Raw genomic sequence first — 26,112 nt, 5'->3', positions numbered from 1 at the left:
GGAGGCTGCAGAGAGAAGGTATGAAGTAGTGATCCTCCCTACTATAAATCTACCCCCAGCCTCACTTCCCTATGTCATTATATTGACAGGAGTACCTGAGATTAACAGCAGCCAGTAGGAAACGCAGTTGGACCTTAGGAACAAATGCCTTTTCTGGCTGGCTAGGCACAGGCAGTTCCCCTACGACAGGGCAGGGGAGATCCTAATGGTTCGCAGAGTTGGCTGGGTGGGTATGAGACCAAAGTCAACGCAAGGGGACTGCATAGTCATTAACTTTAGTAATCCCCTGACTGTCCACACCCTAACAGGCCAGAAATCCTGCCCCCAGGAACCACCTACAGGGGTTAGGGCTCACACATTGGACCATTTCTATCTCCACTGTCATAGCCAACCTAGGACCCATAGCACGAGTGTCCGAGGTAAGTGGTCTTTAGAACACCAAATGGCGGGCCCACCCCCTAGACCTCTCTTATTTAATATTCCAGTAACGAATAGATTCGGGGCCCTAGAAGAGGTGGATTGACATGTGATGAAAGATGGCACAGTCCCTGGATCCAGGTGCCGGGGGTCAGGAAGTGACCAAAGGGAATACAACAGCGGCCAGCTGAGCCAGAACACACACTACAGGATTGGGATAGACTTACGGGTCCTGCATACCGAAATTCCACCGGTTTCCAAAGGTGCATATGGGACTTGAGTAGAATCGTTTGGAACTCCTGTTGTCACACCTCCCTCCCCCTCGACCACTAGTAAATCTAGGGGAGGTTTCCCCTCGGAAGGAGCAGAAGTACTTCCCTTGGTCCAGATGGAGGATACTCAATTACCCTACTCCTACATGCATAATGCCACTCTTAACAATCTTAACCCAGACCACAAGCTGAGGGTTTTACCGGCTTAAAAAGCAAACTGCACTGCCCAGAATGGGGGCTTTTTGTATAGAAATATGATGTGTGCATGTTCCAGAAAACATGGGCAAGGGATGACATTGTAAGGATCGGGTATGCTTCTTTCAATGTACCGCCATTTCGCGGGAGAGAGAAGTAGACCCTCAGGGGGCTTGGGGTCGCTTGTACAGCTGTACTCACATTCTCTTCTAGCTGGAAAATAGCCTTTATTAACCTTTATTCCCGTCCTGTAAGCCTCAGCCATGAATCCCTGACCATCGATCAACTGAACACCTTCATTGCTTCAGTCACCACGAATATAAGGCTGGTTATCGGGGGTGATTTTAATTGCCAATTTGAGCAGGGATATGGAATTCCTATAGCCCGACGCACAGGACATATTGTTTGGGGTCAAGGGCAACAAGTTTTCATGTGTATTTTGACCTTGGGACAAGTAGGCTCAACCCCCTGCAGCACAAACCCTTTACCCTTTGGCTGCCAATTTGCAGTACCACAGTGGAGAAGTGTGGCTCAATGGTTAGAGCGGCAAACCCTGATGCAGAGATCTGGCCCGGGACCAGGGTTCAATTCCCGCCTCGGCGGGTCTTGGGCTCAATTTCCTCGGACCTGACAATTCTTGCCTCGGTGCCTACTCTAATCATGGGTCCCACTCTGCAACTCTGGGCAATAGCTTGCTTAATCTCCACAACGGCCCCAACAGCGCTGGGGATGCCTGGCTTCACCTTGGGGGTGCCCAGGAGTGGACATTTCACAGGGAAAGCCAGGAAGGGTTCCACAGCGGTATGAGTACAAGCGCCAGGACGCCCCGTCGCTGGGGCATCAGTGCGCTATACAAGTACAAAATTTAATTTCACATTATGGATTTGGGAAGGGCACTGTCTGCAGATAAGGTAATATGTTTGTCCCTATGTTAATGCTGTTCAAACTTGTATTCATGGTTCATTAATTGAAAGCCTTTATTATTAGGGTCAGCTCTCCAAGTAAATGTTGTAAGCTCTGACTGCACTACTGACGGTGGTTCCAGTATAAAAATGTGTACATCAAAGTTTAGTAATATGAGGCTATGTATAATGCTCCCAGAATGCTCTCTGATTTGATGCAAATGTTTGCAGAAGCTTGAAAGCAAGATTGATAATTATTTGGTTCACAAATAAAATGTTCATAAAAATTTGAAAGCAGAATAAAAACAGTTTGCTAAACTACTGTAAAATGTCAGGAACCATTTCTTTGCAGCATCCTTTATTAACATGTGTTGATGCATGCTAGTTTTTCCCAAAACATATTCATAATGCAAAATTGGTGTAACCAGTTTCAATAAGATTTTGGGAAACAAAAATAAACAAGCATTGGCAAAGCCAGTAGGTCTGGAATTGGTGGTCAGCTTTTTAATTTTGTCAATGTGCGAATTGTTTTGGCATGGTTTTTGTAAAACGTTATTAGTGTGGGAGCTGCCGGGCCCTCACTATTATAACAAACATTGGCAAAAGCAAAAATTGTTCTTGGTCTCAAAAAGCACACACTGCCACAGTAGTTAACTGGCACTGAGCAAAACTACTCTGTGTGCTGATATGCTCCTTGTGAAAGAGCAGAATGCTGTCACTCACAGTGAACCCAGCCGATACAGAGAGAGAGAGAGAGAGAGAGAGAGAGAGAGAGAGAGTGAGAGGCCGAATTTTAATAAACGCAAAAGGTTATGGTCAACGCCAGACCAAATTAGGGGCCCAATTATTAAAGAAAGTCTCAAAAGTGCACCCATGGTGCAGCTATATGGCTTTCGTGAATTTCCCAAGAATTTACAGAAGTAGGACAAGAAATAGTATCCCTAGAAAATATTTGTGAACTGCATTTTAGCATGAGCAAATATGGATATGTAGATTTGCTCATGCGAAAATCTGAGTGTTTGCAAGTTCACTTTCCCACCAGCCACTTTTTACTCCACTCTGGAAGAAGGTTTACATCTACCATTGTCAGGAGTAAATTTTCAACATTTTTCAGTATGATTAGAGAAGGGTTGTTAAAAACCCATAAAACACGATAGTTAGTAGGTTTGCACAGACTCAAAAGGGCATTCTAACCCTGGAAATATTGCTTACCACTACCTTTCAAGCCCAGTATGTAGATCTGCAGAAACGTGGCAACATAAGGGGATTGAAAGTATTCAAACACTACTATGGTATGAGCCCTGGCCTAATCAGATAGGCTATATCAGAGCTCTTATATAATGAGATAGCTGCCATAATTTGTCGCTGCACTACATGGCACCAAAGGGGCATGTGGAGTTTGTTACAGGACAAGTAGATTTAGGAAGCAACTTGCCCCGTGGACAAGTAGATATTTTATTAAATTCCACAACCCTGTTGAGCCCCTTGCTGTTCCTATTGATACATTTTTCAGCGAGGAGGATTGGCAATGGTTAATCCCTGACCCTCAAATCCAACCGATAAAGGCCTGGACCCCGTTGGCACTCCAGATTAATGCAGTAACACTGACCCACTCCTTGAGAGCGTGTAATGGCCGCACTAAATCAGACAGACCAGGGAAGTTAACTTTTAATAGAATTGGTCAATCCTCCCTGTTAGACTACATTCTAGTAGAGAGAAGACTGTGGCAAATGGTTGTTGATTTCGCTGTCCTGCCGCGTCAGGCCACTGACCACAATGCCTTGACCATGGAATTGGAATTCCCAGATCTTCAAAATCCCACGGCCACCGGTACCCTCATAGATAGTAGCTTAACACTAGCTAACAATCAAAGAAGAATAAGATGAGGGACAATCGAGCAGTCACCTGACAAGTTAGCCACATTATACTTTCTAACTATTTTGCCCTAATCAGAATTGGGGGAGGCCATTACGTCAATGGCTCTCCCCAAAACATCTACAGAATATCGGGTTTGCATGCAGACTTGACGAGTAGTTTGACCAACATATTCTATCCTACGATACATTCTAAGGCGAAAAAGGGTGCCAAACAATCCTAGTTTAATGACACCTGCCGTAAGGCCACAAGAGCTTTGCTAGACGCCATTAAACTTAAGGACAGGCATCTAATTAAACAAATGAGGGTGCTCTATCAAGAGAGCATCCAACAAGCAAAGAAGAACTGGGAGTTGGATACATGGGATGCCCTTAAAATTGCCTTATCCAACAGGGACATGAAGGCGTTCTGGTCATTAAGTGTGTACAGATAGTAGGGAGGGAAAGCCAGCCCTAGAGCCTAATATTGCAGCGGCTGTATGGAAGACCCATTTTCTGGCTCTATACACCACTGAGGAAGTTTCAGACCCAAAAGGATGAAACATCCATAATAATCTCAGGGACTGTCTTTGAAGAGGCCTATTGGATCACTCTAACAGAATTTTAAATGCAATAAGGAAGCTCCCTCTTGGAAAAGCCCCGGGACTAGACATGCTACCAGGGGATGCAAAAATCTGTGGACCCTACTTATGGGCAATATTTAATGCTATTTTGAGAGGTATGGCGATCCCGGAAACTTGGGCAGGGGCTGAAATCTTCCCAGATTTTAAAAAGGCTCACCTCTTCTGCCGAACAACTATATGCCGATCACTTTAAATCCATGTCACCCAGAAACTGTTTGCAAGGATCCTCCTCGATCCCCTTCATGTGTGGATAGAGGAGCATGAAATCTTGAGTTCATACCAAGCCGGTTTCAGAAAAGGTATCTCTACCATCGACCAAATCTTTAGACTCTAATTACTATACTGGAAGACGGTGTCAATAGAGGGTGGCAGCCTCTATTCGATATTCGTAGATCTGAAGACGGCCTTCGATCTGGTCCCCAGAGATACATTTTTGAAGGCACTTAGATACCTGGGAATCCCCCCTCCCTACCTTTTGAACTTGCTCATGAGACTGCACATGGGCAATTTTGCCCAAGTAAGGTACAGGAAATTTGGGGAATTAACTTCCTGCTTCGCAGTTAATAGAGGAGTAAGGCAGGGGTGTGTGCCTGCCCCTACCCTGTTTTGCCTTTTCATCAGCACTCTGGTTGCCCAATTAAATGAGATAAAGGATAACGATGCCCCAAAGCTGGCACTTAGCAAGGTGCCAGCAATGATGTTCGCAGGTGATAAATTGTTATTATCAAAGTCACCCATGGGCATCCAGAGGGTTCTTGATAGCTTCGTCATAGTTTGCAAAACAGGGGGCTGGAGATCAATACATTGAAGACCAAATTCATGGTCTTCAATCCAGCCAACACATTCCGCCCAAATCCCTTCCTAAATGGTACCCTGCTCGAGAGGGTGACAGTCTTCGACTATCTAGGTGTCACATTGTCTGAAACGTTTGAGTGGGGCCCGCAACTAGCCAAAGCAAGCCTCAAGTTAGCACAGACTGTGGGGGAAATCGCAAAAATATATAGAAACTCCTCCCACAAACCGTCCGGGCCTATAGAGGAAATTTATGAAGTACAAGCTAGGGGCGCACAATGTATGGTGCAGAATTATGGGACCATCGTCACTCTGGCGGATTGACCAAAGTAGAGAATAACTTTATGAGACAGATGTTAGGCCTCCCGCCAAGTACCTCCCTTATCCTCCTACACCTGGACTTAGGAATCCGACCAATCGCGGAGGAGATTGGACCTAGGCCATTAACCTTCTGGCGTAGATTGTGGGCGACTTCGGAACTAGCAGTTTATCAGTCTGGGCTAAAGGAATTATTGGGTCTCCCAGGTATGGGTAAAATACCATGGCTTTCATATATGAAGGATGCATGCTGTAGGCTGGGTATCCCAAACTTATGGAGCAACCCTGAGGAAACGTGCCCGGTAATCTAACGCTCAGAACTAGTGAGAGCCTTTAGGTCGCTCAAACTAGCAGACATTCAGGGGGAACTCTGCACTTGGTCACTTGACAATTGATTTTTTAAGTATTAAAATCAGAGTACTTGATTGAGTCATTCCTAGATGATATCCAACACACTGGCAAGGAAACTATATATCCAGTTCAGAATAGGGACCTTGAAGCTTTGTGCATTCACCAACAAATGGCTAAAAGCCATTCCCCTTGGGTGCACCGCTTGCAATTGTGTCGATGAGTTAGAGCTTCATGTTTTTTTCTTCTGTCCTGCCTATTAAATAGCCAGACAGAGCTGGCTCGTCCCACTTTGCAGGAATTTGGGGTGTATGTGATGGAACAGGGTTTTTACTTTAAAACCGAATATCTGTTCCATTTTCGCATGTTATAATTAAAAGTACTACTGATTAATTATTAATGATTAAAATGTTTGTCGAATGGTGACTAATCAACCTTATTAACAAGAGAATTACACGTGGGAATGCTATTGCATGGCTAAAATAACAAGTGAACTAAGTTGGTGAGCAAACTGACAGAAAACGATGTTGCTTATGTGAAGTTATGGTGTTTTGCGCTTTTAATTAATATGCATTAATGGCTTCTGATGTCACAAATGGCTAGATAAATACACACACATAAGGGTATTAGCATGGGAATAACACTGTATAATCATTTCTATGCAGTAATTCTGTTTTATGTTTATTTTACTTTAAGTTGTCCATTGTGGCCTGCCACAAAATGGCCGCCACCTGCAGCCTGCATTGGAGTTGCTGGAAATTTACAGAAAGGCTTTGCTCTGCCTGTGACCTTGCACCTCCGGTGAACTGAAAAGCCATAAGAATGATGACAAGTCTGGGATAACAGCCAAAAGCCCCTGAAAGACGGAAAAGTTGATACGAACTGAGAGTGAACCCATTTTTGCAACCAATTCAACTAAAAGAGTCATCCGTGAATGTTGCGAATTAGTCATGAACATTCAATTTTGCTATTCATTAGTTGGGACAATCTATGTGAGAACCTTCCGTAAAATATCGAAAAAGTACCGAGATGACATTATTTCCGCCATTCATCTGTTCTGAATAAAGAAATGTTACTTTTAGAATGTAAATTTCAGTATAAATATAAGTAGACTAGAGAGGTCTAGCGCCACTTCTTCCCGAGCTGATGATGCGAGGTCCCTACGCTGACGGAGAGGACGATGACTCTACATGACGACAGAAGACTCTAAATCTTCTACAGAGGACCGGTTCTGACGTAGGATCTGACATTTAGACAGAATAGGTAACTATGAGAGAAATGAATTTGCATTTAATTGGCTTTTCCTGAAATTTTAGATAAATGAACAATTTGTTTGAATTACTGTCTCGGTGACAGTTCCGTAGTAGAGCAGAGGGAGTGTTGCTCTCGGAAAAAGGCGGGATTGTTGGCCCTGTATGCAGACAGGGGAAAACGTGTAACAATTGAAGTTGCGCGTCGCATTGTCTGGGTTCGACAAGGTAGCATCGCCGTGTGTTGCCATTAGAAACGTATTTCTGTGTGAGAGAAGTGTATATGATAGCAAAGGTTATCTGTGAAACTCTGGTCTTAAGTCCCAGGGATCCGTAAGGTTTCCCGTTAAAGCTTACCGCTGGAGAAGTAATAGGTATTCTCGGAGCTTGTTAGAAGGACAGGGCAGAGGTAAGCGCTGTTTTGTTAACGTATGATAAAATTCTGTAGTAGGACAGACTGTTCGCTGTTCTCAGGAAAGACAGAATTCTGTGTGAATGTACTACATTTTCTGGTGTGTAAGTTCGTGAATGAGAAGGCATTCTGGTTAATTGTGAAACTCTTAGGAGCATTCCGAAGGGAAACAGTTAATTGATGCTTGTTAGAAGGGTAAAGTAGAGGGATGTGCTGCTTTATCAACGGAAGTAACGATTCTGTAGTAGAGCAGAGGTAAGCGCTGTTCTCGGGAAAGGCAGAATTCTCGTGGGAAAGGTCTTTTGCTGTTCTGTGGCTAGCGAAGCAGACAATGGAGATGTTTGTATGTTGTAACTAACAGACTCGTAGAAGTTGAAACAAAGTCTACCGAGTAGTCTTATAAAGGAGGGGTAGACGAGAAGGACAGGAGACAGGAGCAGAAGCGACTGCAGCGGCTGCTGACGTCAGGGAGACCGCGCTGTGATTGGACAGTGGGCTAGAACAGAGGAAGCGCAGAGATTGGTGCGTTAGTGTGAGTCGCGCTGGGATTCGCGGACTGAGACAGTGACGTAGACGCTCCAGGATTGGTGCGTTAGTGTGAGTCGTGCTGGGATTCGCGGACTGAGTCAGTGATGTAGACGCTCCAGGATTGGTGCGTTGGTGTGAGTCGCGCTGCAATTGGACAAAAGATCGTACAGCTGTAGTAAAGAGTAAACAGCTAGGGGAAAATAAGAAAGATGTATTACCATGCTGAGGAAAAGAAGAAAAAGTCCTCGTTTAGTAAGGTTAAAACCTGGTTTGACAAGGATAAAAACATAGTGACAAGGGAAGGACAGTTATTGCCCCCGATAAGAACCCCGGCATCCTTCATGGTTGCGAAGTATGGGTATCATACCTGTATTTGGTTAGATAACTGGGTGAAATACACCAAGGATGACGGAGTGTTAGCGTTCCCAGAACATGGTTCATTTAATCTGGCCATACTGAGGAACTTACGAGAGCAGATGATGAACCTAGAGCCTCGGCCTAGGCCGACGCAATTCGAGACTTTGGTGGAATGGGAAGATGAAGTACATGAGCGAGAAAAGCAGAGGAGTGGAGGTAATTATAGGTACATGTTTGGGCGAAAGTATGATCGCGAAACCCATCATGACCGAATGAGAAGGTGGCGAGATGCCAGTATGACCGAGGGGTTATATCCTGTAAGAACAACAGAGGAATCAGGAGGGAGAAAGTGTACAGAAAAAGAACATAATGTAGAGACCAGAAGATATGGGGCAAATGAGTCTGATGATGATATCTTAGAGGACATGCTCTACAAAAGACCACCCCCGTATAGAAGAGAACCAGAGGTAGGGACAGCAGTCACCCCTTTGAGAAACACCCTGCGGATTATAAAGACAGAGGCTACAGCCCCTGAGCTGAAAAGCGGTTGTTCTCTGGCAGAAAGAGAAAAAGAAAGAGAGATAGAGAGGGAAAGAGAAAGAGAAAGAGAGAGAGAGAGAGATAGAAGAAGAGAGAGAGAAAGAGAGAGAGAGAGAGAGAGAGAGAGAGAGAGAGAGAGAGGGAAAGAGAGTTAGAGAGAGAGAGAGAAAGAGAAATAGAGAGAGAGAATGAAATTGAAAATGAAAAGACCAGAGAACTAGCAAGAACTACATCTGAACTAACAGAGAAAATCAGGGAGCTGACTAAGAATCTTGAGGCTGTTACAGTGCCTGTGACAATAGGCCCGGTTATGCCGATTTTTGACAAGCAGAGGACGGATGAAAAAGGTTTGACGGTGCCATATGTGGGCAATAGGTTGATTGTACCTCCGGAACAGGCAGAAATGAGAGCGGGAGAAACACAATGGAGAACAGGAGAAAATCAGTGGAGACATACTGTATGTGGAGGAGAAATGAGTGTGCAGACTAACTCAAGTTTGAATTCTGGATGTATGGAAGGGACCAGTGGATCAATTTTGGAACCGCAGAGGGTGGCAGAAGCAGGGGGTGCGGAAAAATCTGTGATAACTGCTGAAGATTTAAATGACTGGCTGAAAACATTACAGACAAGCATTGGCATAGCCAATAGGTCTCGCCTTTGGGACCTTATAAGTGTTTATCCATGCAACAGTTGCATAACTAAATACTTATAAGGTCCCAAAAGCGAGACCTATTGGCTATGCAAAGCGGCCCTGCGGCCGCGAAAGTGAAAGTGATCGCGATCGCGATCACGATCACGATCACACATCAAAGCGGCCGTGCGGCCGAAAGTGAAAGTAATCGCGGTAAAACGCGGCGCGCGTGCCCGCGCACATGCATGGTGGCTCTAGGCTGGCCTGGTAGCACTTTTTGGAGCCCTCTCAATAAGTCTCGCCAGACCCACGCATGCGCTGGGTCAGGCGAGACCTAAAAAAGGAGAAAGAGTCACAGGGAATGGATGTAGCTAGGCTACGTATGGAAATGGAAGAATTGATAGTAGGAACTATACCTACAGATACACTGAAGAATTACCAGGAAGGGGAGATTCTCTTTTTATGTAAAAGTATCACATGGAGAGCAAAGAACATACACGACAGGTTGAAAGGAATAGCCAGTGAAGTGGGAATTGACATGGATAAGGTGAAAGCTTTACAGAAAACATATCGAGTGGATTTTTCAGACAAAGATATTGAGAATCTGAACAATGCAGGCCGAACAGGACAGATTAAGGAAATGATTGCTTTATTAAGGAAATGGGGAGATGTAGAAAGATGGAAAGACAGATGGTATCGAAAGCGAGAGGATGGAGTGGATAGAACTTACTCAGCATTTCCCCTAACAGAAAAAGAGAAGGCAGTGACAGCTTACCCCATGAGAGAGATTCCAGGAGGAGGGTACGTACATGTCCCATGGACCAGACAGGATATTTTATCGTTTACGAATGATTTCCCTCGACTAAGGGAAAAGCCTGTGGAGTGGTACAGACAAGTTGCCAGATTTGTAAAGCTGTCAAAAGTACTGTGGATTGACCTGAATAGTCTGTTTGATATAATTGTACCAGCAGACCTGTGGGCCGAATGTAAAATAGTCATAGACTGGCCTACTAAGGAATACCCGAGAGATCCAAAAACAGGAGCTCCAGACCCAGAGGTCATGAAGAAGTATGAGCAGGTTATGGCCTTCTTGAAAAATAAAGTACCCCCCAAGGAGACAGACTGGGTTAAAATAGATCGAACACATCAGGAATTGAAAGAATCAGTTCATGCTTACAATGAAAGTCTGATACTAGCTTTTAAGCAGTTCGGTGGAGATGAACACCTGGGTGACAAAGATCTGAGTCACTTTGTGTACAGATTTGTGTACGGTTTGCGGCCTGAAATCAGTGAAATGATACGGCAGCATTTCACTGATTTCAGGCCGCATTTTGGCAGAGTAAGAAGATTTATGAGATTTTGAGACATGCAAAATACTTCAGTGATGAGATTGAGGCAAAGCAGAGAAAGCTGAAAGGAAAGGCAATGTGGGCACAGGTGAAAGTTGCAGAAAGACAGGAAGCTCAGCTGGTTGAACAGGCAAATAACCCAGGAAATAAACCTAGGTTTGGGCCAGGAAAAGGAAATATAGAAGAAGCAAAGAAAAAGTTCCCCTGCCACAACTGTGGAAAATTGGGGCACTGGAAATCCGAGTGTAAGAATCCACCATCCACTAACGATGATAACTCATCATTGAATTTGCAGGTGCAGAGTGAGGGGTGTGGTCAGCATCGTCAACAGCAGAAGGCTGATAAGCAGCAGAATCAGGTGCCAAAACTACCCTTGCCACAGAGAAAAGGATCCCAGAAGTACAGCCAAGAATCGGGGTTCTACGATGAAGAGCAGGTAATCAAACCAAAACGCGCAAGCGCTGTATCTCAGTACTGGCTGAAAAATGAGGGCAGTGACTCTGAGGGAGACTTCTGACGGTGCCGAAGAGAGGAGGAGGAGTGCGTAATTGGCGCTACTCTGGAAATAGACCAGGCAGGACCTTTTGTAGATGGGAAAATTAATGGTGAAAGCATCACTTTCCTAGTTGATACTGGGGCTACGAGATCAACTGTCAGGTCAGCTGATATAAAGAATCTTCCTCTCTCGGACGAAGCAATCCAAGTGGTTGGTGTGTCCAACACACAGATCAAAACATTACTTACTGAACCAGTAAGGGTTAGAATAGGGAAATTTTCAGACATGCACCGATTTGTGGTGTTTGACACCAGTCCAGTGAACCTGTTAGGCAGGGATCTGCTGTGCAAAATGAATTGCACTATTTTCTGTACTCCAGATGGAATAACCTTTGAAACACCTGATGAGGATGTTCTATACAGAATGACCATGGATAACAGAGAATGTGAGGCTTTGGGAACATACGCAATATTTAATCCAGATGCATTACCCCCAGAGTTGAAACAGACAGTGAAAGCAGCAGTTTGGGATTTTACTGGGGAAGATGTGGGCCTGATGAGAAATGTAGATCCAGTAAAGATTACTGTAAAAGAGGGAGTGGTTTACCCAAACATACCGCAATACAGATTGACACCTGAAATAATTGAAGGGATAACACCCTTAATTGAGAAGATGATCCAGCAAGAGGTGTTAAGAGAAATATTGAGCAGCCCATGTAACTCACCGATAATGGGACTGACGAAACCTAATGGAAAGTTCAGAATAGTACAAGATTTGAGAAAGATTAACAAGATTGTTGTGCCATGTTGTCCGATTGTGCCAAATCCATCAGTGATTTTGTATCAGATTCCTCATGATGCAGAATGGTACACGGTAATTGATTTGTGTCATGCTTTCTTTTCAATCCCATTGCATCATGACAGCCAGCCAATATTTTCTTTTAGATTTGGAGAACGGATTTTGGCATGGTGCCGAATTCCACAGGGGTATACAGAGAGCCCCTCAATATTTAATCAATTGCTAAAGAAATCTCTGGAAAGTCTGACAATGCCTGAAAATTCAGTCTTGGTCCAATATATTGATGACCTACTTGTGGCATCAAAAACACGTGAAGCTTGTGAAGTAGATACCATTGCTTTACTGAATCACTTGGCAGATGGAGGATTAAAGGTATCTCCAGCCAAATTGCAGTTCTGTAAGAAAGACGTTCAGTATCTGGGACACAATATTGAGAAAGGCCTAAGGAAAGTGACTATTGACAGAATCAAAATCATTAGGGGAATGAGAGCCCCAATGACACAAAGAGAAGTGAGAATGTTCCTGGGAATGGTAGGTTACTGTCGTCAGTGGATAAGTAATTTTTCCCTGATTGCCAAACCATTGATCAAATTGACCAAAAGTGAAGTGAAAGACCCATTAGAACTAAACCCAGAAGAAATGGCTGCATTCAGAGAGCTGAAAGACAGACTTTGTGAAGCTCCTGCCCTAGGGATGCCTGATTATGAAAAGGAATTTGAACTGTACTGTAGTGAGAGAAATGGATGTGCACTTTCAGTGTTAATCCAGAAACACGGACGTCTGAGAAGGCCAATTGCCTATTTCTCAGCAACTCTTGACCCAGTAGCTGTGGGTTTGCCAGGTTGCCTGAAAGCAGTAGCTGCTACCTGTAAAAGTCTGGAACAAAGTGAGGGAATCATAATGGGATACCCTGTACGGGTATTCGTACCTCATGATGTGGCAATCCTTTTAACAAGGAGCCGGACACAGTTCATGTCTCATAGTCGGCTGACTAAATATGAGAAAGTCATTCTTGGTGCAACTAATGTAAGTCTGGAGAGATGTGTGAATGTGAATCCAGCGACACTGTTACCTGATGCTGAATGTGTGGGAGTGAGAAATTATGTTGATCATGACTGCTTGGATGTACTTGATTACTGCACAAAACCAAGGCCAGACATAAGAGATCTGCCACTGTCTGAAAGTGATCATGTGTTGTTTGTGGATGGATCTTGTCTGAGAACAGAGGAAGGAGCATTGAGTGCTGCATATGCTGTGTGTAAAGTCTCCGAAGTTGTGGAAGCATCACCCTTGAAAGGAGTTAAATCCGCTCAGGTGGCAGAACTGGTGGCACTGACAAAGGCATGCAAGATTGGGAGGAGTGTGAGAGTGACTGTGATGACTGACAGCCAGTATGGCTTCGGAGTTGTCCATGATTTTGGCCAGCTATGGCTACAAAGAGGTTTCCTGACCTCAAGTGGAACTCCCATAAAGAATGCTGAAGTGGTTGGAAAACTGTTAGAGGCGATACAGCTGCCTAAAGAACTAGCAGTTGTAAAATGTGCTGCTCATGGTCATGGTGACGATTTTGTAACAGTTGGTAACAAGTTTGCAAATGACATAGCACAATATTGTGCAAGGAACAATCACTCAATTAACTGGAGCAAAGAACGGGAAATGTCTTCTTGTTCATTAATGTTTACTAATGAAGTGGGGACATGGGAGGAAGTAAAACAGCTGCAGGATGAGGCAGAAGATGATGAAATTAGAGATTGGGTGAAGGCAGGTTGTGCACCTAGAGAAAAGGATCATGTGTGGGTCTACAGGGATGGAAGACCAGTCATGCCTAACAGCATACTATCAACAATGGCAAGGATGTATCATGGCCAAGGACACCTGGGGAGGGATGCTATGATCAGAGCCTTTAAGCAAACCTGGTACAGTCCAAAGTACAGACTGATAGCAGAAAGCCTCTGCCAGAGATGTCTGATATGTCAACAATTCAATCCTGAAAAGAAAACAGTGGTGAGCCTAGGAACAATAGGCAGAGAGGGAGAACCCTTCACAAGAATGCAGATAGATTTCATTGAAATGCCCCCAGTCAACAGGTTGAGGTATGTCCTGATGGTGGTATGTTTGTTCTCACGGTGGGTGGAGGCGTACCCAACAAGAAGAAATGATGGGATAACAGTGGCCAAATTACTGTTAAGAGAATTCATCCCAAGGTACGGGTTCCCAGTAACCATTGAATCAGACAGAGGAGGACATTTTTATAATGAAATCATGAGTCTGATTTGTGAAGCATTGAGTGTACAGCAGAAGTTGCATTGTGCTTACAGACCAGAGGCTTCTGGGGTTGTTGAGCAGATGAACGGTACTATCAAAAACAGAATTGGCAAAATGTGCTTAGCCACAGGAATGAAATGGCCCGATGTCTTGCCTCTAGTCCTGATGACCATTAGGTCTACTCCAGACAGAACAACAGGTTTGAGTCCACATCAAATTATCATGGGACGTGCTATGAGGCATGCATATGTACCAGTGAACAAGCTGATGACTATAACTGATGACATGATTTTGGATTACTGCAAAGGCCTGGCTGACGCAGTTCATTCTGTGTTTCACCAGGTTGGAGAAGACGCCACCACACTTGAAAAGAAACCAGCCCATGATCTGAGCCCGGGGGACTGTGTAAGGATAAAAGTCCACAGAAGAAGGAATTGCCTGGTTCCAAGGTGGGCAAGGCCCAGACAAGTCATCTTGACCACAACAACTGCTGTGAAGTGCGCTGGTGTGAAGAATTGGATACATGCAAGCCACACACTGAGAGTTCCAAATCCAAGAGATGGTACTGGAAAAGAATACTTTAAAGAATCAGATTCCAGTGATGATGCAGACAGTGAGGCAGTAAGAAGGAAAAAGAATCCTGAAAGTGGGGAAAGCGAGTCAAGAGAAGCTTTCATCCCACCAGAAGAGGTTCTGAAGAGAACAGTGCAAACTGCAGAAGCAAGCTCAGACTCAGAAGAATTGCCTGAGGTTCCAATTGACAGTGACCAACACAAAAAGAAAGAAAGAAAAGAAAAGAACATTCCAACAGAAGAGACACCTGAGTCACATGAAAGAATTGGACAAGTTCCACCTGAGATAAATAGTGAAGAAAAAGGGACAGACAAAGACAGAGAGGGACAGATTGCGGAAAACCCCCGAGGAGGTGTAGGAAACATCAACAATAAGCTAGGTGAAGGGACAAGTAGACAGCAAGAAGATTGCGTGTCGGAGACCCGAGGAGGGACAGAAATAGGGAAATCTCATGTGGTGGAAAAAGAGACTGTTGAAGAGAAAGAAGTTGTTGAAGAAAAGAAAGCTGTTAACGAACCAGAAGCATTTGAAACAGAGTCTGATGAAAGTGACAATGAGATACATGGAGGACGAGTTCTGAGAAAGAGAACTTGGCTTGGAGAAAGAAACAATAAAGAAGTGAAACAAAAGAGAAATGCTAAAGGTGATCTTTGGCCAAATAAGATAAAGAGACTGAGGTACAGACTAACACGAGTTAACTCTTCGAGAGCTGAACAAGTGAACGAAGTGTCAAGTCAGAATCCAACTAAAGAAGAAGAAGAAACAAAGATATCTGAAAGAGCCAAAAGAATAAGAAAACCAAACCAAAGGTACAAGTCACCGGAATGGACGTATGTGGCACTGCCTGAAGAAGGAGAAGAGGCGGACAGCCAAAGAAGTCCAGAGGAGGCTTTGCTGAAGGAGGTTGCTGAAGAAGAAGCTGTGGGAATCCTGAGAGTTATCTTGTCCGACATTGGAGAAGAGACGGATGTTCAGGACCTGATACAGTTCAATGATGATGAAGAGACAGTGAAAAGTGATGAAAATCCAAATTGAGTGAATCCAAGGAAAATCACTTGGAGAAGAAGAAGTAATACTAAAAATTAGTAGAGTGTAATAATCTGTTGGGTACTTGCTGCCCTTAAAAGTTCAGTGGAGGAGTAGAAGAGGCTAAGTCAAAAGACACGGTCAAATTAACAAAATGGCTAACACTGAGAATAAAAGTAGATGTATCTTTCTGAAAAGATGGTGCAAAATGTGCTGCTGCTGTACAGGTTTATTAATGCTACTTTGGAGCGTGCTTGCTCTACTGATTTCATTTAGAGTCACTATAGACACTTTAGAAGGTCATACTGAGAACAAGACTAATATAGGGAAGAGTCCATTAAAAGTAGTTCCGACTAGAACTAGTAATGTACATATTCATAAAGACAGGTCCATTAACGATTTTTCTAGCAATGTTTTTTCTAAATTGTTGTATGAGTACGTAAAGACAATGGAAGTAAGGGATTGCTACGTCTGCATGCAATTACCTGCCTCTGTTTCGGAAGGAGTGACTTATCATCATCTTCCGGCTACGTATGGAATTTCCTGTAGTGTGTTGATTAGTATTTTTTATCATTTAGGGAAATTAGATTACAATATGTCTAATATAGATAATATTCTTGGGCAGTTGCCTATGAATAAAGCACTGAATCCTGCAAAAGATGCTAACACTTTAGGTGAGATTTTTCTAGAAACCAAAGAATTAACCTTAGAATATGTTTTTAGAAACAATTTAACTTGCAAATTGAAAGGAGAAGAGAAGAATTTTCTAGATATGGTTGAGAGAAGAAGGTTGAACATGCACAAGAAAGCAGAAGGGCATAAAATGAGTGACACAATGTGGGATATTGAGAAAGAAAAGGAGTTGAAAAATGGAGCCAGTCCAACCATGGCTATAGATGCCCCACAGAAAGGGAAACTGTGCATTACCAGGAAGAGATCCCAATATGATTATTATTTCATAGGGAATAGTGAGTGCCATGATACATACTTTATTGCAACCGGATGGGGATTTAGAGGAGGAGAAGATCCCGTTTTTCCGGGAGTGTATTACATTTGTGGGAACAAGGCTTATTACCGTTTGCCTGACCATTGGTTTGGTACATGTTATGTTGGCCTGGTCTTTCCAAAGATTTTTCACATGGATAGAGTAGATGATGCTGAACATTCTAACACATTAACACGCTATAAAAGAGAAACATGGACAGAAATTGTAGGAGATATTTTTGGAGCTTTAATTCCAGCAGTGGGAATTTCTTTGAATGCATATGGCATTCGGAAGCTGTCAACAGTGGTAGATCGCTTGTCAACAAGCATCGCTGGAGGCTTTCTTCTGGTAAATACAGAAATGGTTGCTGTGCGTGCTATGGCGATGCAAAATCGACTTGCCCTTGACATTCTTTTGGCAAAAGAGGGTGGAGTCTGTGGAATGCTGAAAGTTCAACATTGTTGCACTTACATTCCTGACGAAAGTAAAGATCTAAAAGTTTACATCAAAAATATTACTGATTTGCATGAAGAATTAGTACCACTGGAAGCTGAAAGTATCTGGACTAAAATGGCTAATTAAGAACTTTGTAGCTAAAATAGGTAGTACCATTTTTGGTAAGATATTATTTCCATTAACTTGTGTAATAGTTGCACTATTGATTCTTAGATTAGGATGTATGTGTTGTAGTTATAGAAGAAATAAAAAGAAAATCGTAAAAGAAAATGTTAAAAAGAGACAAAAGAAATCAGAAAGAGATCTACAAGAAATAGAACTTGAAGAATTAAGAGAAAGCATGTATATAGAAACTATAAAAGGAAGATGAGATGGAAACTATGGTCTAAAACAAGAACAAGAAGACATTTCAAACTCTTCTTAAAGGGGAAACTAAATTGATTTTTGGGGTTTTTACTTTAAAGCCGAATTTCTGTTCCATTTTCGCATGTTATAATTAAAAGTACTACTGATTAATTATTAATGATTAAAAAGTTTGTCGATATGTTGACTAATCAACCTTATTAACAAGAGAATTACACGTGGGAATGCTATTGCATGGCTAAAATAACAAGTGAACTAAGTTGGTGAGCAAACTGACAGAAAACGATGTTGCTTATGTGATGTTATGGTGTTTTGCGCTTTTAATTAATATGCATTAATGGCTTCTGATGTCGCAAATGGCTAGATAAATACACACACATAAGGGTATTAGCAGGGGAATAACACTGTATAATCATTTCTATGCAGTAATTCTGTTTTATGTTTATTTTACTTTAAGTTGTCCATTGTGGCCTGCCACAAAATGGCCGCCACCTGCAGCCTGCATTGGAGTTGCTGGAAATTTACAGAAAGGCTTCGCACTGCCTGTGACCTTGCACCGCCGGTGAACTGAAAAGCCATAAGAATGATGACAAGTCTGGGATAACAGCCAAAAGCCCCTGAAAGACGGAAAAGTTGATACGAACTGAGAGTGAACCCATTTTTGCAACAAATTCAACTAATAGAGTCATCCGTGAATGTTGCGAATTAGTCATGAACATTCAATTTTGCTATTCATTAGTTGGGACAATCTATGTGAGAACCTTCCGTAAAATATCGAAAAAGTACCGAGATGACATTATTTCCGCCATTCATCCGTTCTGAATAAAGAAATGTTAATTTAAGAATGTAAATTTCAGTATAAATATAAGTAGACTAGAGAGGTCTAGTGCCACTTCTTCCCGAGCTGATGATGCGAGGTCCCTACGCTGACGGAGAGGACGATGACTCTACATGACGACAGAAGACTCTAAATCTTCTACAGAGGACCGGTTCTGACTTAGGATCTGACATTTAGACAGAATAGGTAACTATGAGAGAAATGGGCTTTATGAGAGAAATTGGCTTTTCCTGAAATTTTAGATAAATGAACAATTTGTTTGAATTACTGTCTCGGGTGATTATTTCTGGTCATGTTTATTGATTTTATTGTATATTCTTTGAAATGTATTTTGCTAGATCTACAGCAATCAGCTGGTCGCATTGACCTCAAAGTACAGGCAGATCAGATAGAGCATATGTGAAAGGTGTGTTTTTTCTCCTTTACAGGGCACGGATAGAGTGATTTAGGGTGAATGTTGGTGTAATGGGCCCCACCAGCGTGTGATGTATGTATGCGTGTGTGACTGTGAAATCATTCCGTCCGTGGAAGTAGAGGGGATTTGGAAGCTCTGATCTGCACCATATGCACTGTATGGAGACATTTAGAATTTTGAAATATGATAACCACCCACCCATTGTTTTTTCCGTATCTCGATTCTTAAACTCAATGTGGCGTAGTCGCAGGGCGCTGATAAACGAGTTACCGCACTTACAAACCCCCATAGTGCATGCACTGGTACTTTTTAATCTTTTAACTTACATTTAACCCCTTTCATATTTTAACAATTGAGCTTAGTGATGAACTGAAATCTTACTGTAGTTAAATTGTATGTGTTTTCTTTTATGGTTGTAGTGGCTCTACACAGGGTATTCGATTTGGTAGCTGGTTGAGGCTCGAGATAAGGGCTTGTACTCCACGCACCTCCCACCCTGTGACTACTGTGATGGACTTAAATGTTGCTAAATTTGTAACTTGTGTTTTTCTCTTATCTGTAATTTTTTGGTTTATGTTATGTGTTTTTATTCTAACAGTTTTTACTATCTACTTTTTAAGGTCTATACTGACCGAAATAAAGTTTGTTGGAATGGAATAGATCTACAGTTTTTAAACTCACCTACTGTTTGCTGTTTTTCTTGTACGTTTTCTCAGGGGTTTTCAAGTGTATGTGAGAATGTTGATGTCAATTTTTGCTCCTTTCAACTGATTTGTCTTTTATCATTTTATTTCTAAAATCGATTAAAGATTATGAATTGAACTGAACTGACTTACCTTCTGACTGAAAGTTACCACTTATTAAATGTAATAAGGTGACCCAATGTTATTCTATGGGAAAAGTAGGCCTCACAGTAGTGAGAAACAAATTTGGAAGTTTTTCACCACCAGAACATGTAAATCCTAAAAGTACATATCCATCTTTTTGAATAAACTGCTTCCTGCCCTATGGCCCTGGCCAGGGCCTATCCTAGGTGTGACTTAATATGTATTAAAAAGAGAGATTTAGGACTGGCAAAAGGTTTATTTTGACAGGCTGAAATGGCAGTTTCAAACTCCACACACAGGCTTCAAATGGCAGGCCTGAGTCAGGTTTTAAAAGGGCTCCTTAAGTGGGTGGCATCAATCAATCAATCATTTGTAAAGCGCACTACTTACCCGCGAGGGTCTCAGGGCGCAGGTGGGGGGCCGCTACTGATCGAACACACAGGTCTTGAGTATCCTCCTGAAGGTCAGCAGGTCTTGGGTCTGTCGTAGGCTCAGTGGGAGGGTGTTCCATGTCTTGGCAGCAAGGTGGGAGAAGGATCTCCCGCCGGTGGTTGTTTTCCGGATGTGTGGGACGGTGGCGAGTGAGAGGTCGGCGGAGCTTAGCTGGCGGTTGGGGATGTAGAAGGAGAGCAGTCTGTTGAGGTAGGCTGGGCCGGTCTTGTGGAGTGCTTTGTGTGCGTGGATGAGGAGCTTGAAGGATATCCTCTTGTTGACGGGGAGCCAGTGCAGGTTTCTCAAGTGGGGGGTGATGTGGCCGTGTCGTGGTACGTCGAGGATCAGTCATGCCGAGGTGTTTTGGATGCGTTGTAGTCGTTTGATGAGCTTGGTCGGGGCTCCCGCGTACAGGGCGTTTCTGTAGTCGAGTCTGCTGCTGACGAGGGCCTGGGTGACTGTCTTTCTTGTATCTGTTGGGGTCCATCTGTAGATCTTGTGGAGCATGTTGAAGCAGGAGGAGGAGACGGCGTTGACTTGCTTGGTCATTGAGAGCGTTGAGTCGAGGATGATTCCCAGGTTGCGTGTGTGGTCGGTCGGTGTCGGGGCTGCCCCCAGTGACGTCGGCCACCAGGAGTCCTCCCAGGCTGAAGGGTTGGAGCCGAAGAAGAGGACCTCCGTCTTGTCAGAGTTCAGCTTTAGACGGCTGATCTTCATCTAGTCGGCGACGGCCCTCATTCCTTCGTGGAGGTTGGCTTTGGCGGTGATGGGGTCCTCGGTGAGGGAGAGGATCAGTTGAGTGTCATCGGCGTAGGAGATTATGTTGAGGTCGTGCTGTCGGGCGACATGTGCGAGCGGGACCATGTAAATGTTACCGCAGGTGGCATATTCAGTGATGCAGGCCCACTAATAGCAATTAATGTACTTGGCCTGGGTACAAGTAGTACCACTTTACTAGGGACTTTCAAGTAAAGTAAATGTGTCAATTGGAAGTGAGACAATATCACCATGGTTAAAGGAGAGCGTACAAGCACTTTAGCACTGGCTAGCAGTGGTTAAGTGTGCAGAGTCTTAAGGCCAACAAAACCATAATTGGAGGAGTAAGGTAAAAAGTCTGAGAGATGGCCACCCAAAGGCTGACAGGTCTAATACATGTCTTTTGGCCTGTTTATATCACAGGCACAGGCAAATACACAACAGAACCAAGAGCATAGGAAATGATGATGTGCCTTCTTAGTTACTTTTGTTTGCAGTGGCAAGCCTTAGCTTCAATATCTTCATTAAAAACACATAGCTGTGCAGTGCAGTCAGTTAACAACTCTAGTAGGTCCTGCACAGCATAAATTTAAAATCACTTCACAGCTTTCAGACGGCTGTTGTTAAATCTCTTCCAGCCGAGGCAATAATGCTTACCTTCCCAAACGCAGAAGAGTGATGACAGAGCTAACTAAGTAAATGGGTTGGAGTGTTGCATCAAAAACAGTAGCCCAATGCCTTTGTCATTTGGCCTGGTAAGTATGCACTCCTATTTGACACTCCGAGCTCTCTTCTATATCACTCTTGTTGTGTTGAGCAGTCTTTTCTTGCAAGCATCCAGTAATGTTGGACACTTCACTCTTGAGCCTGTGGACACTCCATCACCATCAGTCACTTCTGTGCTCCTTCAACAATGATTACTCTTATCTGACCATATACTGTCTTAATTGTGGACACTAGTATATGACACTCACTCTAGTGGTCCTGCTATGTGACCATTCCTATCAGACACTCACTCCTGTGCTGCATCACTAATGATCACTCCACCCTGATCATGGCTCAAATGCTCTCTCACATGCAAACACTGGCATCTGACACTCAACTGCGGCCCCCCACATTAGGGCAGAGGAGTGTTGCCCCCCTACTGCCAGGGCGGCAAAAATTAAAAATAAAACGGTAATAAAATGAATTACCATTTTATTTTTCAATGCTCTCAGCCCGAGCAGTATTTAGAGACGGGGCTGCTGCTTGGCAGCTGGGGAGTGGTGCTCACTCCACCAGTTTACACTGTGCAAGCCACTTTGGCTGGCTATCTTGCGACGACAGGGTTGGATTGGGATTAAAATTCGGACTGGGCACACGAAAAAAAAGTGTCCCACATTTGCATATTACCTTTCAACAAAGCACTGCTTCAGGTAAGTTTTTTTTAAAAGAAGGGGGTGGGGGTGTCTGACAGAGCCATGTTTTCTTACCTTTATTTAGATTAAAAATGCACGGATTCGTTCACACTGCTGAAACACACCTGAAAAACAAGTGAGGCCACTTAAACTCAGGCCCCTGCCCTTGCTTAATATGCACACATTAATGGGCAGGTCCAGAGAGAGAAAGGGAGTGACACCTCTGGCGTTGATAAAAGGGAGGTAATGGACACCCATCTGCCTCCAGAAAGGCCACTCAGGCATCCACTAGGCCGCTGGCGATATCTAAACACACCAGACACAGCCTACATCAGCCCCCAGGCTGCTCAAATAAATGGCCCACAGCTTGAAATCGGATACCGGCCCATTGCCCAAGTGCCTGCCTTACCAATCTGACCTTATGAGACGGCCAGTCTGACTTGAGTAGTGTAAACCTCTCCCCCTAGCTGTCTCAGACAGCTGGGTGGAAGGCAGGCACAGGTCTGCTGTGCCTCCTGGAGCGTCGAGACAGTCTGCTCCACCCAATCCTGTCACCGCTCTCATGCTGCTCATATGCAGCATGAGATCAGCGTTGGGATTTGCAAAAGGGGGTTACCTGAGGCTCCATGAGGTGCCTTCGAGCTGACTCCCGAAGAAAGAAGAAAATGTGGAGCAAAATGCGGGCAAGTACTTTTTTTTTTATTATCTCTATGCCCCCTCCCCACTGTGTCTGTCGTAAATCCCTCTGCCATCCCCCACACCCCTCCAGTGTTGAGGGTCACGGCCGGCCACTGCTGACACTCACTCCTGTGCCCCCTCTAACCTGTTATCAGTTCGATTTGACATTAGCTCCTGTGCTACTGCTACCTCTCTCGCAAACAAAGTGATCACTCTAGGACTTTAAGTAGGAGGTCTCTAAAAGAGAAGTGATTATTTGGACACAACTTTGAATCATTTCCAAGAGACATGGCCTATGCAATTAAGGCATGGCTTAAAACATGTGAACTAAAATTCTGGGCTTCTCACATCATGACACCTGACTAGCACTGGAGTGCCCCTCTGTGAGAGTTATTGTATCCAAGACACATCACTCAACTACAGATATACACCTAGAACAAGCCAGGACCATTGTCTTTGCCAATGCTTGTTGTTTACATCCGATATATGAGTAACAATGGTATGGTTGTAAAAAATTGGAATTGAAAACATTTCACCTCTGAAAATGAGAATAAACCATTACTGAGGATTGCGTCTGCCGAGTGTTGCAATCACTCCTTTTCTCCCCTTCACGACTCTTTTCTCTGCATCCTCTCTGTGAGAGACACTTCCTTTTTGTATGCATAAAGTAACGAAAACTGCGTCTTCGAACAAGGAAATACACTTAGATAAGTAAATTACGTAAAACATACAAAAAAGTAAAAGGAAGCTGCCGCAAAAACATGAATTGCCACTGTAATATTCTGTCATTGTTGAGATACCATCAACGTTTTTCGTGTAAATAAGAGCAGTATAGGGCCAGTTTAAAAGTAATTTTTCATTTTTCGGAGACCCAGGGGTGGCAGGGTCGACTTAAAGCCATGGATCACTCTACCCGGCACTTGACTCCTGTGATCCCTCACTTTTTCACACTAGTATCTGAGACTTACTCCTGTGGCTGTGCTCCTTCACTCAGTCACTCCCGTCTTGCGCTAGTGCGCGCTCGCCTTGCACACTTCTCTGTCCTCCCCATGCCTGTCGCTTCATTTCCTTACCGTCTTCGCTTCCACCCGTTCGGGCGCTGCCGTGTGACACAGCGACAAAACAACACCCCTCTAACCAGGTGGCAGTTACCAGGTAACTGCATGAGCAGAAACGAAACTTAAATCCGGAAGCAGTGAACAGAGGAGGTGGGCCTGAACCTGCCCCTTTGCAGTAAATATTTTAATCCGACCATTTTATTCCAATGATTTCCCTCCCACAATAGCTGTCAACCTCGCTTCCTCCCCACCCCTTCCCCCTGGTACTGCTAGATTGTTGGCGCCTCAAAGAGCGCTGTAGGGTGACGTCTCCAAATGGGGCGGGACCAAAGAACTGAAACTAGAATCTTTTCTCAAAAGCGTGCCCTACGTAATTAGGGCTTAAAATGAGCGCTGGAGTCCTGTGCTTCACAAAGTGAGTTACAGTACAAGCATGAGGGTGACCTGTGAGTTTTTGTTATGGTATCCATATCACACAAAAGTAAGAACATCCACATAAAACCAGTCTGACATATTGCTTTGCCACATTTATATAGCGCTTACTTTCCCTGTGAGGGATGCTGACAAACCTACCTACATAGGCGTGTGGTTGGAAGGGTGCTGTCTTTGTACTAAATGTACATTGTACATTTGTATGTGGAAAGGGTTTCCATTCCATATAATGTGTCATGTGCATTTTGATGGATGAAGAAATGTTAATCGTGTTCAGTAAGGTAGAAACTGTGCTCTGCAGGTCCCTATAAGGCTCTTCAGATCATAGTCCACTTAGCTGATTACTTCACAGGAATGTCCATTCTGAGCTATTGTGTTTAAGGTGTATGGTCCTGACCAGGCATAGGTTGGAGGGAGAGATGGTGGGGAGGTCTGCGGGGATGGTTAATATCATCCCATATTGATTGGCATTTTAAGGTGTCAAAAAGCGGTCGTACTCTGCAGCTTGCTGGGACCTGCAGTGGTGGACTAAATGAAAGTCCTTAGTTGGCCACCGGTACGTGGCAGATCTCTTTGGTTATTCCATGCCTATTCAGTTGGCGATAGGTGGTTTATTGTTGTGGACTGGTACAATACTGGGTGAAGGACATTACCTCCACCAGTTTTGTCTAATGTGAGTGTAAGAGTGGCAAGCAGTAAAAGGGAATTATTATGCAGCCTGTATTAATAACAGTACACTGCCTGACTGCTGAATATTGTTTGTTGAAGTGCTTTACGTCAGGCAGGACGCTACTCTGCAACCCAAGGTTAGTGGTTTTTGAGTGGCCATTGGGATGAGTCCTGTGCTCTTATGGAAACCATTCCATGCATTTACTCCAGTTTCTATGTGGTAGATTAATTTAATAGAAGTCAGGTGTGATGTTTAATTGGGTAAGGGTGTATGTCAATTAATGCAACTGGTTAGTGGTATTAATAGATAACCTACAGAGATTAAGTATTGTTAGGTTGCTGGGGTGTGACTTATAAAGGAAAGTTTGTGATCCTTGAAATGATATGTAGGTAATTTGCAAGATTACAATAAGGATTAAGGCAAACACAAATGTGACTTAGATTAGGTGGTGTTCTGAGAGAGCTGGGGCATGGGGATGATGCAAAGTAGGAAGAGGTTTATTTGAAAAGCAAAGAGAGGCAACAATTGGAAGTTTTAAGTCGAGGTCAATTTCAGAATAAAGGCAAGGCTTTTTTAGATTGCATGCAATCTGAGGATGCAAAACGGCAGAAACAACATTTGATGTGAGAGAGTGCTATAGTGGTACGTACTAGATTCAGGTTAACAGTCCATCCCCTGAAAGCTACAATTAGACTAGCTCTTTAGCCAGAACAGATGATCAGCTCAAGGTTTGGAAGTGTACATTAATGGCTGGGCCCATATATAAGGAAATATCGAGACATATAGGCTGCAATAAGAGGCAGCAGTAATCTCATGATTTTCGCAACATGAAAGAGTAG

General features: G+C 43.6%; 1 protein-coding gene across 3 annotated transcripts in view; it reads right to left on the bottom strand.

Annotated features, from left to right (window-relative positions):
* LOC146857826 (E3 ubiquitin-protein ligase TRIM56-like) overlaps positions 1-24,288 on the bottom strand; it is a 119,301-nt gene extending 95,013 nt beyond the window's left edge. The window contains exon 1 of one of the 3 annotated variants that reach the window (XM_085648496.1): positions 24,082-24,288. The gene's annotated coding sequence lies outside the window, so the exon portion shown is untranslated. The remainder of the gene's footprint in view (positions 1-24,081) is intronic. The other 2 variants (XM_085648498.1, XM_085648497.1) reach the window with 2 other exon arrangements.
* Between the last annotated feature and the right edge of the window lie 1,824 nt (positions 24,289-26,112).

The sequence above is a fragment of the Triturus cristatus genome, chromosome 3_2 (genome assembly GCF_964204655.1).
Source record: "Triturus cristatus chromosome 3_2, aTriCri1.1, whole genome shotgun sequence".
Classification (NCBI taxonomy): domain Eukaryota; kingdom Metazoa; phylum Chordata; class Amphibia; order Caudata; family Salamandridae; genus Triturus; species Triturus cristatus.
The sequence above is the reverse complement of the archived record's forward strand: the minus strand, read 5'-3'. Positions and strand labels throughout refer to the sequence as shown.